Here is a 13,594-nt window from a genome sequence, read left to right on the forward strand (position 1 = left end):
AGGTGGGAGTATGCCTTGGCAAGCGCCACAGTGATTCAGGACTATGTTGCATAACTATTTTGCATTTGGCCGAACAACTTGGGTTTGTTGCAGGTACAATTCAATTAAATATGGAATTTATTATTTGAAAATGTTAGCTAGAAATAGAGCTTTTATGCGATTTTAACTTGAGATGTTCTGTTGTTTGGGAACATTTCTGCACGGGGCTGTCATCGGAGGGGAACAACGTTATTGTTGCCACATTTGATCATCACTGATGGAGAATGAGCTCCCTTTCACCTTGAGCCTGATATGCTGGTGGGTTTTGGAAAATACACCCATCAAGGAATGCAGGACTGAAAATCTGTGCCTGACTTCCCAGCCTCCATGGCTGTCCACTCTTCCCAGCCGGGTGCTCAGCCTCCACCTGCAGTCCCAGCCTGTTCCCGTAGCATCCTCAGCCGCCATCTGTTCCAGCCAGGATGGACCTTTAGTCCCCAGCTGAGTGCAGGAGCTAGGTCTGTTTTCTGAGCCTTGTGCTTCACATCATGCTCTCAGGCTTAGGACTGTGTGTCTGCAGTGGATTATCTCCTGGGCCCATCTTCCCGAGCCTCTGCTTATGCTCCTGCCCGACTTGCTTCTCGGGGCCCAGAACACCTTGTAGCTGGGACCTAATGTCCACTGGCAGGCCTTCTTGATCCCTGCTTTACTGAATGCCTGACTGTTGCCCAGCTGGCACCTCTGTGGGCAGCTTTCTCCTGGACGGTCCAAGATGGCCAGTGTTTACTAGACTGGGGAGGGTCCCTTTCCTACTCTGTCAGTGCTGTGCTTTGCTCAGCAGCTGGAACCTGCTCTGTCAGCACCCACAACCTGGTCAGTTTCCTATACCTCGCCCACCCCAGTGAATGGGGCCAATTCCAGGTTCTAGGTCATTTCCTTCTGCTGCCTCATCCCCTGGGAATAAGCAACCCACTGGCCATACATAGCTGAGATAGGATATGCACCTGAATTACTTAGATATTTTAAATTGTGGACTAATATATTTTTATAAGCTTTCTGGGTTAAGGGTGGGAAATTATTTTAATTGTGCTTAAACCTGCAATTTTAAAGGAGAAGAAGGGAGTCGCTTTGGGGCAGCTGGTGCTGGGCCTGGGTCCGCAGTCAGGTGCCCGAGCCGCCTCCGGAGGGACAGTGCTTCGGCTTAGGTTCGACTTTAGCTGCCAACAGTGGGCTTTTTCTGAATTTGTTAGAAGGTTCTCAGAGTCTTAAACCACAATGGGGCAAAAATGGGGCTCATAAAAATGTTCTCATGTGGACTGCTGGGGTTGAGTCATCAATCTGTGGTCATCTTGTTTGGAATTGGAAAGGACTTCAAATATCATCTGGCCTTTGCTTTTCAGATTGCTCATTTTGACTCACTAGTGGTAAGGAAACCAATTTAATGGGGGTATGGCCAGCTTGTATTGATTTTGTTTTTTATGAAAGAATACAATAGAATAGGTCAAAGTGCATCTTATATGTTAAATAAGGTATTATTTTATTAAACTTGTATTTCGTGTGTGTGTGTGTGTGTGTGTGTGTGTGTGTGTGTGTGTGTGATAGATTATTTACTGAGGCTTATAATTAAACAAAGTGTCAAGTTGCGGATCTAGTCCAAATCCCCTCATTTTCCATCTGAGAGAACTTGGGCTTTTAGGGGAGGAGTGGTAGGCCTAGATCCATTAAGCTAACAAGTGGCAGATAGAGAATTGGAGCTGGAACTTGAGCCTCAGGTTTCTATTGAAAGTTGGCATGCTCTGTTTGGTGTTTTTCTGCCCAAACAAAAGGAATTATTGTAGACTCTTGATCTTTAGGAGTGTGAGTCACAAAGACTTGGCCATCAGTAGGCATTAAAATAGGCAGCAATCATCACCAGCAGGTTGTCATAGAATGAAGGTGGGGGAAAGGAAGTGGTGTGAAATAAAGGAGAAAGAAGAGGTCAGAAGTGCAGAGGGAAATGGGCACACTTCAGAAGGGTCTTTGCATGATGACTAGGAAGAAAGGTGGTCTTAACTGTAAGTAAGAATGGAAGCTTTGCAGTAATCTACCACTTGATATAACCAGAGACCTTGATAGGGCCAGGCAAGGTGAAGCATATATTAAAGGTTCATTCAAGAAAAGCGGGACTCTAATAGAACCCCCCTGTCCCCTTCTGGTCTAAGTTGCCTATTCATTTGAGCACAATTGGTCCTTTGATAATTCTACCTATTGGGCTACACATCTGGATTGGTGATAATTGTCGTGTGTTCCTGCTGACAACCTTCTTCCTATTCCTAAAGGACTAAAAAAATCAGCTCATTATGTCAGGGTATTGGCCTTTATAAAATAATGTGCCCTTCAAAATGCAATAATAGTTTAACAAACACTCATTTTAACTTGTGCCTTCACAGGCCAAGTATTAGTGATTATGGTTTGTTTTTGACCCATGAGAATATAGATATTGAATTCACTGACTACTTCTCAGTAATTATAACATCAGGTCTCATATTAATTTTGGTTTCATATTTATATTACTTGAACCTGTGATCCTAAGTTTTGCTTTCAACACTTTTATGAAAGACTCAACTTTTACTCAGGTAGGGGGCGCAAATATTGCTCCAAGTCGGGCCTCATAGAAATGTTAGGATAATTTAGGATTTCCATGCAGAATTCCATAGTTTCAAGGATACTGTGTTCTCTCAATGACCATAGTGTGTTTTTATTTTCATCAATTCCTCTTCAACTGAGTTGCATTTTTAGGTCAGATACTTAGTAAATGAGTCTCATTCTGAGGCATAAACTCCAGATCACCAGCAGAAACTTCAAGTTCAATTCCTGTGCATCAGTGTCTGTGAGGCTCTGCTGCCACTGGGCTATATTTCCACCTAAGAGTCCTGCAGTTTTTACACATCGAGGACTCTATTGAATTCAGGCCAATTCAAAATCAAGAGCAGCCTCCCCATGTCAGCTGCCCAATGTGAGTCTGAATACTTGGATTTTCTTACACAAAGCACCCCATCCTCTGCCACATTTTTCAAGTCCAGTGTGTTCGGGTGTCTTGTGTCTTGTAAGTCAAAGAATAATCATGTGACACTGGGAGGCAACAGGCTGAGTCCCTCAGAGCCCATTAATTCCCAGAGTTCTTGATTCTATGGAAATAGGCCAGCAAATCTCCCGCAGGTTGACAACCGAGCCATCTGACCACATTAAAGTAGACCGTCTCTACTTCTTCAACCTTATCTACGTAGTACATAAGGATGATGGTGCAGGGCGCTTAATGAGAAGTTTTTACACCTTAGTCACTTCTGGCGCACACACTGTTAATGGATGGCACGGTGGAATCTGAGCTTTAAAAAACCATTGAAACGACCTTATCGTTTTCATTGCTGATGCCATATACTCTTCCATATGTGTCCCCACCTTCTCAGCTTCCTCACTGCCTGGTGACAAGGTGCTATTTGTGCATGCGTGCTAGCTAGTTAAATAAAAACAGTGCTAACAACCTCCAGGTTGGAGGCATACGGAACACCTCTACCTCCTTTGGGCATGGACCTTGCATCTAAGTGGCAGGTCCTTTATGCTGAAAGATGATTTATTTGCTAAATTGATTTGTTCAGTGCAGAGACCACAGGTTCCCTGGGAGATAAATTGCTTCAGATTCTGATACAGTGTTCTTAGAACACTCTACGGCAGCTGGGTACAAGAAGGTGCTCCCTGCATGATATCCAAAGAAGGGCATCCAGTGAGGCATGTGATTAGGCAGAGGAATGGAGCAGAAAAGCCAGAGATACATATGGGAATCAATAAATGATAAAAGTGATATTTCAAGTCAGTTGGAAAAGGATGAATTTCCAGATGGAACACCACCATCTGGAAAAAGTAAGGCTGGACCCCTACTCCTACCTTTACCCTCAAATAAATCAAATACCTACATTTTATAATGAAATAAAATACATGAGAAAAATCTTTGATGGAGGAATCCTTTCTGAGAAAGATACAAAATGTAAACTCCATTAAAACTGATTAAATTCAACAACACAAAAACAAATGTTTTCTGATTAAAAAAAAATACAAAATAAGCAAAATAAAAGACAAGATGATAAAAAGGAGAAAATATTTGCAACAGATATTAAATATAAAGGGTGATTTTCTTTAATATATAAAGAGCTTCTACAAATAAATTAGGGAAAGATCAATAATGCAATGGAAAAGTAGCAAAGGATTCTTCAGAAAACAAAATATAATGGATTTTAAACAAATAAAAAGATGCTCAAACTTGCTTATATTTAGAGAAATGCAAATTAAAAACTGCCATCAAGATTAAAAACTTAAATGTAAGACTCAAAACCATAAAAATCCTAGAAGAAAACAGGCAGTAAAATCTCGGACATTTCTCATAGCACTATTTTTTTCCTGACATATCTTCTCAGGCAAGGGAAGCAAAAGAAAAAATAAACAAATAGGTCTACATCAAACTCAAAAAGTTTAGCATAGCAAAGGAAACAATCAACACAACGAAATACAACCCACTGGATGGAAGAACATGCTCCCCAATGATACATCTAATGAGTTAATATCCAAAATTTATAAAGAACTTATACAATTCAACATCCCCCCCAAGAAACTTCCCCCCAAAACACACCAAATAATCCAATTAAAAAATGGGCAAAGGACCTGAATAGACACTTCTCCAAAGAAGATATACAGGTGGCCAATAGATATATGAAAAAATGTTCACCATCACTAATCATCAGAGAGATGCAAATTAAAATCACAATAAGATATCACCTCACACCCGTCAGAATGGCTACCATCAATAAATGAACAAAGGAGTGTTGTCAAGGATATGGAGGAAAGTACACTGTTGGTGGGGACACATATTGGTGCAGCTACTGTGGAAAGCAGTATGGAGTTTCCTCAAAAAATTAAAAATGGAACTGCCTTATGACCCAGTGATTCCACTTCGAGAATATTTCCAAAGAAACCTGAAACACTAATTCAAAACAATATATGTACCCCTATGTTATTTACAATACCCAAGATTTGGAAGCAGCCCAAGTGCCCATCAGTAGATGAATGGATAAAAAAGCTGTGGGACATTTACACAGTGGAATTTACTCAGCCATAGGAAAGAAGGAAATCTTACCTTTTCCAATGGCATGGATGGACCTGTAGTGTGTTATGCTAAGTGAAATAAACCAGCCAGAGAAAGACAAGTACCATATGATTTCACTTATATGTGGAATCTAATGAACAAAATAAACTAACTAACAAAATAGAAACAGACTCATAGATACAGAGAAAAGACGGACAGCTGTCAGAGTGGGTAGGCAGGCTGGGTGAAAAAGATGAAGGGATTAAGCAAAAATAAAACAAAAACCTCATAGACAACAGTATGGTGATTACCAGAGGGAAAGTAGTGGGGTAGGGGAAGGTAGGAGAGGGTATAGGAGGGATAAATGGTGATGGAAAGAGACTTGACTTGGGGGGTGTGGTGAACACACAATACAGTATACAGATGATGTATTATAGAATTGTACACCTGAAACCTTTCTAATTTTATTAATCAATATCACCCCAATAAATTCAATAAAAATAAAAAATTTATTGTAAAAAACTTAAAACTACCATCAAAAGGTAAATGTAATTGTGACCAGCGAGAACCAGGTGCTCTCATGTACCTATTAATGGGAGTGTAAATTGATATAACCCATAAAGAGAGCTATTTAGTAATATTTATCAAGATAAAAGTGTAGATACTCTTTGACCTAATAATTTTATTTCTAGGAACTTATTCTACAGACATACTGACACAATGATGTCTATAGAAGAATATTCACTGTAGTACTGTTTATAAAAAGTAAAAGGTGTTCACCAACTGAGAACTTCTTTTTCAAATTAGGATACATCCATACAGTGGAATCCTTAAAAAACAGAATAGCAAACAAGAATGAACGTATTAAAACTGGACAATTTCCCAAATATCATGAGTGAAGTAAGCCAGGTAAAGGGTGGCATCTATCATATATTATCCATTTGAGTATTAAGAGATTGAGAACAGAGGTTGTTTCTGAGGAGTGTAAGGGTCCAAGGTGGGAGTCAGTTTTACTTTTACCTGTGTAGTTATTTGTACTTTATGTGCATTGTGCATGTTTACCTACTTACAACTTAATGTTCTCATGAGAGTATATGAGGTTATTTAACAAGTTTGGCTTGATGAAGGTATATAGGGATCAGGTGCTATTAGTCTAATGGAGGGGCATAGGTGATGGGCACCAGGAAGCATGAAAGTCAAATTTAACAAAAGGGAGGTAAGTTTATACTAGATATTAAGACTAAAGTGATGTGGGCGTGAGAAAATATGGGGATGAAGCTAGAAAAAAAGAATAGCTTTAGAGCTGTTACTTAAAAGATAGATGAGATAAGGAGAAAGGGAGTTTTGATTGGAGCCTTTAGAAGTTTCTAATGAGCTGAACTTAGGGTGCTGTGTAAGTATTTATAAGTAATTAATAGTAATAGCATAATAAAGGCTGTCATCCACTGGATTACAAAGTCAATTGCAAATTGAAGGGGACATAATCTCTCTCTTCTTTATATTTAATCACAAATGTATGATGATTATATTGATATTGGTCCTTTACGGCTTGGAAGGAATATAAATCCAACTTAGGGCTCATTCTCAGACTAAAGGAAATAACCAGTAATCATTAATTGACTGAAGGTTATCTAAGGCGATAAAGCCTTGTTTTCTTCATATTATATTGCCAAGGGTACTACTGTGTAACTCAAGAGTTCTAATCAAGTATTATAAGTAAAAATAGTATAGGTGTTTGTGCCAGTCCGCCCGCTTTACATTCAAGTTCACAAAAGCCAGAGACAATGTGTGCAAATAAAAATAGTTTTACTGCACATGGCCTGGCAAAGCAGGCTACATAATTAGACATTTGGTAACGACATTTTGTTTGTGGTAGTAGTGGGTGGTGGTGATGATGGTGGTGATGGCTGTGGTGGTTATGATGATGGCGGTGGTAGTGGTGGTGGTAGTAATGGTAGTGATGATGGGATGGTAGTGGTGGTGATAATAAACACTAGTACTAATGTTCTCAACACCTCTTGGCAGAAATTTTCTCTGGAAATATCTTCCCCATAGCAGTGAGTAAGAGGAAAAATGGGCAAGGAGCCGATTTCAAGTTTTGGGACCTAAACTCTGACTGAGTTGCTATGATGACAACCAGATCATAAGCATAAATAATCACCATATTTGGCTTTTAGGTTTGAATTTCTCCCAATATCCTGTTATGTCCTGTCATCTAAAAACATAGGGAACCTCTGTATGGAAGTAACAGTGTGAGGTTTCACTTGTCATATGGTGAATCGGTTAATTATTTCAGTTTGGTTTTGTTTTTAATCCTCATTCGAGTATATTTTTTCCATTGATTTTAGAGAGTGGAAGGGAGGGAGGGAGAGAGAAAGAGAAAAAGAAAGAGGAAGAGAAAGAGAAAGAGAAAGAGAGAAACATCAATGTGAGAGAGACCAGACTGGGATTGATAATACTTTCTAATGATAGCAGTCTAAAAATTAACATAATTTAAACCAAAACATTTCTTAAAGGACAGGTCTTTCATTTCACAAAATTCATCCTTGATATTCCCAATCAGTGAACCCATTTTTCTAAAATTGAAGCAGTAACAAAATAATTTTTAGGGCTAGAAAGGACCTTAAATATAGACTAGTTCAACCCTTTGTTTTATTTTATTTTTAAATCATTTTTATTTTTCAATTAAAGTTGACATGCAATATTATATTAGTTTCAGGTGTACACCCAGTGATTAGACATTACGTAACTTACTAAGTGATCATCTTGATAAATCGCATACCCATCTGGCAGCATACATAGTTATTAGAATATTATTGAATATACTAGAGGCCCAGTGCATGAAATTCATGCACAGCAGGGGGGTCCCCTCAGCCCAGCCTGCACCCTCTCCAGTTTGGACATCCTCTCACAATCCGGGACTGTTGGCTCCTAACTGCTCACCTGCCTGCCTGCCTGATCGCCCCTAACTGACCTCCTCCTCCACCCTCCCCCCCCCCCCACCAGCCTGATCACCCTTAACCGCCTCTGCCTGCTGGCCTGGTCACCCCCAACTGCCCCTCCTTGCTGGCCTGGTCACCCCTTCACTGCTCCCCGCTGCCAGCCTGGTCACCCCATGCAGCCTGCTGTTCAGTCAGTTTGGTTGTCCATTGCTAACCTCCCCCTGCCGGCCTTGTCACCCCATGATGTTCTGTCGTTACTGTTACTGTGACGGTGTCCCATACAATTTGCATATTTCTCTATTATTAGTATAGATTCCCTGTGCTGCACTATATTCCCATGACTGTTTTATAACAACAAATTTGTACTTCTTACTCCCTTCAACTTTTTTACCCATTCTCCTCAACCCCCCTCACATCTGGCAACAATCAAGACGTTCTCTGTATCTATGAGTCTGTTTCTGTTCTTTTTGTTTTTTAGATTCAACTGTTGATAGATATGTATTTTGGGTATTTTATTGTTCATATTTTTTATCTTTTTTTCTTTTCCTTCTTGAAGAAGACTCTTTAACATTTCATGTCATACTGGCTTAGTGGTGATGAACTCCTTTATATTTTTCTTGTTTGGGAAGCGCTTTATCTTTTCTTTAATTCTAACTGATAGCTTTGCTGGGTAGAGTAAATCTTGGTTGGAGGTCATTTTGAATATTTTTTGCCACTCCCTTCTGGCCTGCAAAGTTTCTGTTGAGAAATAAGCTGACAGTCTTATTGGCGCTCCCTTGTAGGTAACTAATTGCTTTTCTCTTGCTGCTTTTACTATTCTCTCTTTGTCTTTAATCTTTGGCATTTTAATTATGATGTGTCTAGATATGGGGCTCTTTGAGTTCATCTTGTTTGGGACTCTCTGTGCTTCTTGGACTTGTATGTCTACTTTATTCACCAGGTTAGGGAAGTTTTCTGTCATTATTTTAATTTTTTCAAATAGGTTTTCAATTTCTTGCGCTCCTTCTTCTTCTTCTGGCACCCCCCATGATGTGAATATTGGTACACTCAAAGTTGTCCCAGAGGCTCCTTAACTACCTTCATTTTTTTAAATTCTTTTTTCTTTTTGCTATCTGATTTATATTTTTGTTGTTGTTGTTGTTGTTGTTGTTGTTGTTGTTGTTGTTTTGCTTCCTTGTACTCTAAATTGCTGATTTGATCCTCAGTTTCACCTACTTTAATATTTATTCCCTATAAATTATTCTTCATTTCATTTAGTGTAGCCTTCATTTCTAACTAGTTCTTTTCTTTTAATATATTTCTATTGATTTCCAAGAGGGAGAAACAGAAACATCATTTACGAGAGAAAATCATTGATTGGTTGCCTCCCACCTGCCCCCTAGTGGGAATCGAGCCCACAGCCTGGGCTTGTGCCCTGACCTCCTGGTTCATGGGTTGACGCTCAACCACTAAGCCACATGACTAGCTCTTTTTTTTTTTTTTATGGTTTCTATGTCCTTTTTCATGTTTCAAGATATGAAACTAGTGCTGGGGCAGCAGCTTAGGAAGTTCCCACTAAGTTCTTTGAGGATCGTTATAACCATCGTTTTGAACTCTGCATCTGGTAGATTACTTGTCTCCATTTTGTTTAATTCTTTTTCTGGAGATTTCTCCTGTTTTTTCATTTGGGACCTGTTTCTTTGTCTCTGCATTTTCACTGCTTCCCTATGCTCATTTCTGTGTATTAGGTAGAGCTGCTATTTCTCTATAACTTGGTAGAGTGGCCTTGTGTAATAGATGTCCTGTTGGGCCCAGTGGCACAGCCTCCACATTCACCCAAGCTGGGTGCTCCAGGTGTGCCCCTGTGCAGGCTGTATGCACTGTCCAATTGTAGTTGAGCCTTGATTACTCTTGGTGTCACTGGGAGGGATTGATCTCCAGGCTGATCAGCTGTGAGGACTGAGACTACAGTGGAGAAACTGCTGTATAGGAATTGAACCAATGGAGCAGGACTTTCAGTGGACTTTAGTGCCCACTGAGTCTGCCCCTTGAATGTGTTGTAATCCAGCATGGTCTACCCTGGGTGCACTGGCTTTGGAGTCTCCCAGGAGGTGCAAGTTCAGCCACTGCCTGTGCCCTGCCTGGGCCACCTGGCACAGGCTACAGAGTGATCTTCAGATGGCTGCTACTCGTGCTTGGCTTAGAGGTGCCCAGGAGAGGCCAAGCTGTGAACCAAGGCTGGATTTCAGTAATATCGTGCCTGGGGCCACTTAGCAAGAGGGTACGCAGAGACCAGCTGCTGCTTGTTTGAGAGACTTTAGGAACATCTGAAGCATGAAGCAAGAGAGGTCATTTGTATGAAAAAGCCACTGGAAATGGCTTGCATAGGCCTGCAAGTTGGGTGGGGCTGGGTCTCAGGGAATGACCAGGGTAGGGCAAACAGTGTGAGCCAGGTTAATGGAGACTCAGATATGGTGCCCACCTGCCAGCTCTGTGGAGGAGAGATCAGCAAAAGAACAATGGCCTTTGCCAGCACTTCTCTTTGATAGGAAGCTGCCAACCCCAGCTCCCTGTATGGCTCCTTTCAAGCTGCTGCTGTAGCACTAAAGCTCAGAGGGAGTGAGTTTTGAGTGAGTCCATGCACTGGCCCTTTAAGAGGAACTGCCTTGGATTCCAGCAGCCTCTGTGTCTCTCAGTCACAATCCCCACTGGTTTTACAGCCCAAAGTTATGAGGACTTCTCTTCCTGGCTTTGGGCTTGAGGGTCTGATGTGAGGCTGGGACCTCTTAGTCCTCAAAAGGACTTCCACAGTCAAGATATCTTTCCCAATTTTTATCTGCCACACATGGGTGTGGGACCAGCCCATTCTGCATCTTTGCCCCTCTACCAGTCTTGATGTTTCTTCCTCTTTAAATCCCTAGTCATAGGACTTCCATTCAGCTAGATTTCAGACAGTATGAATGATGGTTGTTCTGTAATTTAGTTGTGATTTTGATTTGATTGTGGGAGGATTCAAGTACTGCATTTGCCTATGTTGCCATCTTGACTGAAAGTAGGCAACACTTCTGTTTTAAAAGGTGAGCCTATTGAGTGTCATCCAGATTATAGAGCTCAAACAGGACTTTACCCCACCACCACGCTGCCTCTAACTGCAGGAGTGGACACGTTTCAAAAGAAGTCAGTATTTTGTGGCTCATGTTTATTTCTAAAACAGAGAAAGGTGTTATCTTTGTGTGAAGAAATTATACCATCACCTTTCTTTTTTTCCCTCTCTCTCTCTCCTTTTCATCAGAGCTGGGAACAAAGAGTGGAGATACTACTGTAATTTCTATCTCTACAATCTCGTTTGAAATCATTCTCTTTGATTTAAGTTTTCTTGAAATGAAAAGGATAAATTGTGCTAACTTACTAGTAGTTAAAGTTGGGGAAAAGTTGATTGGGCATTCTGTTGTCAAGGAAACCAATTTTCTTTCTTTCTCTTATTCTCTCTCTCTCTCTCTCTCTCTCACACACACACACACACACACACACACACACACACACACACACACACCACACAAAACGGCACCACACCACCCACCAGTTATTACAGTGCCCTTTAAATTCTTCATCTGAAATTTTAAGATTACTTTAAAATACCAATGGCTCTACTCTGAAAATCTGTACAAGAAGTACTCAGGGAAGTAGTTCCTAGAATTCAAGCTCAGTGAGGCCTTTTCTAATTCTGGGGAAGCTACTGTCATTCTGAGTCAGTTCGATGCCTCAAAAATGTTTGAGACGGTCTGCACGGTCAGTGTCAAATCAACTGCAAAGTGAGACTATTGGAAAGGAAAAGGTGGAAGGAGAACCTTTACAGAGCAATAAAACCACACAGGAGAAAGAGAAAGGTAAACAGTTCAATTCCTTGAGCCTCTATTGAGTATCTATCATGCCAAAAGCAAGAAGCCACACACACACACACACACACACACACACACACACACACACACACACACGAAAGAAAAGAAAGACTAAACTGAAAGAGATCTTAGAGAGTGAGGTAGAGTTGCTTATTACTGGAAGATATGCACCATCTACTTGTCCTTCCATCAGAAGAATACACCTTCCCGCTCCATCAATGTCATGGTTGGCCACAAAACTTCCTGCCCTGACTCTGGGTTTGGCCATATAACTTGGTTTGGCCAATAGGATGTTAGCAGATATGGTACAGCAGACACTCAAAATACTCTTGTGCTATTGAGTTTGCTCTCTTGAATCTTTGCCTTTACCGTGAGAAGAGCCTGCCCTGCTGTTCCCAGGAGGATGAGAGGCATGTGGAGCAGAGCTGCCCCAGCTGAGCCTGACCTACATGAGCCACCTCCCCAGCTGACCTGCGGTGCACCAGGAAGCTCATCTCAGCTTCCCAGCCAAGGGTAGCTCAGATCAGTCAATTCCAGACAACCCTCTGGCACATGATAAAAAAATAATAATTTGTTGTTTAAGTCACGTCATTTTAGAGTAGTTTGTTATACAGCAATAACAAACTCATACAGAGAGCATGTAGTATAACATCTTAATTTATTACTTTCATGGTGTCACATAGCCAACTAAAGAGTGGTTAAGCAGACCTTGGCCAGACTGTGAGTTTCCTGGGTAGGGCTGTGTCCACATAGGATACAAGTCAATCCCTTTCGGAAATCATCGCTGGGAGAACAAGCATCACGCATTCTGGGATTGGAGGACTCACAAGACACTGGACCCCATCAGGATGTGTATTAGGAACACAACAGAAATTTACTGTCCCAGAAAAGTTACCATTGACCTGGAAGCCTAGAAAAGAGCTACTAAAATTACCCAGTGGCTAAGGATAAATTGTGTGACAACAGCCTGAAATGATTAGGACACCACTGTGGACAGACACATGTTGAGAGTCAATTGATTCAAGTCTGAAATCTTGAATAGGGCAAATGCTCTGAGCATGGGTTTGTTCATTAGATTCCAGAATTTCTTTCTTTCTTTTTATTTTTTTTAGAAAGTTGGTGGGGAGCACACTCTGAAGTGTAAAAGGGAAAATTCAGGGAATAATAAAGGGAAGTCTATATTACTTTACCTGGTTGAGAACTAGGGTGACCCTATGTACATACAGGCCAGCCTTAATTTCCACTGCTGTCTTAGGGTAATCCTATCTAATAAGGAGGGAATATGTTAATTGACTGCCCCGCTCTCAAAGATGGCGGCGCCCAGTCCCTTCAGCCCCGCCAGGGTGGCAGGCATGCTGCAAGGCCTCCAGTCCCCTCAGCCCCCCAGCCACCAAGGGCCGGCCTGAGGAGCAGGCAAGCCTCGGATGGTGGCTGCCCAGCCGCCCAAGGCCGGCCCAAGGCACAGGTAACCAGGGCTGGCCAAGGCTTGCGCTGCCATCAGTGGCAGCAGCAGAGGTGTGATGGGGCATCACCTTCCCCTGATTGCCAGGTCACCTCTGGCCTCTGAGGGCTCCCGGACTGTGAGAGGGGGCAGGCCAGGCTGAGGGACCCCCCTCCAGTGCATGAATTTTCATGCGCCAAGCCTCTAGTTATTAATAACACCCCCTTTCACTTTCAAAAGT

The 13,594-nt window shown here is 41.5% G+C and overlaps 1 protein-coding gene across 1 annotated transcript in view; it reads right to left on the reverse strand.

The window, feature by feature from the left end:
• TBXAS1 (thromboxane A synthase 1) overlaps nt 1-13,594 on the reverse strand; it is a 155,767-nt gene that overhangs the window by 96,928 nt on the left and 45,245 nt on the right. The gene's annotated exons all lie outside the window — the stretch shown is intronic.

This window comes from Myotis myotis, unplaced genomic scaffold, assembly GCF_014108235.1.
Source record: "Myotis myotis isolate mMyoMyo1 unplaced genomic scaffold, mMyoMyo1.p scaffold_m19_p_11, whole genome shotgun sequence".
Taxonomy (NCBI): Eukaryota; Metazoa; Chordata; class Mammalia; order Chiroptera; family Vespertilionidae; genus Myotis; species Myotis myotis.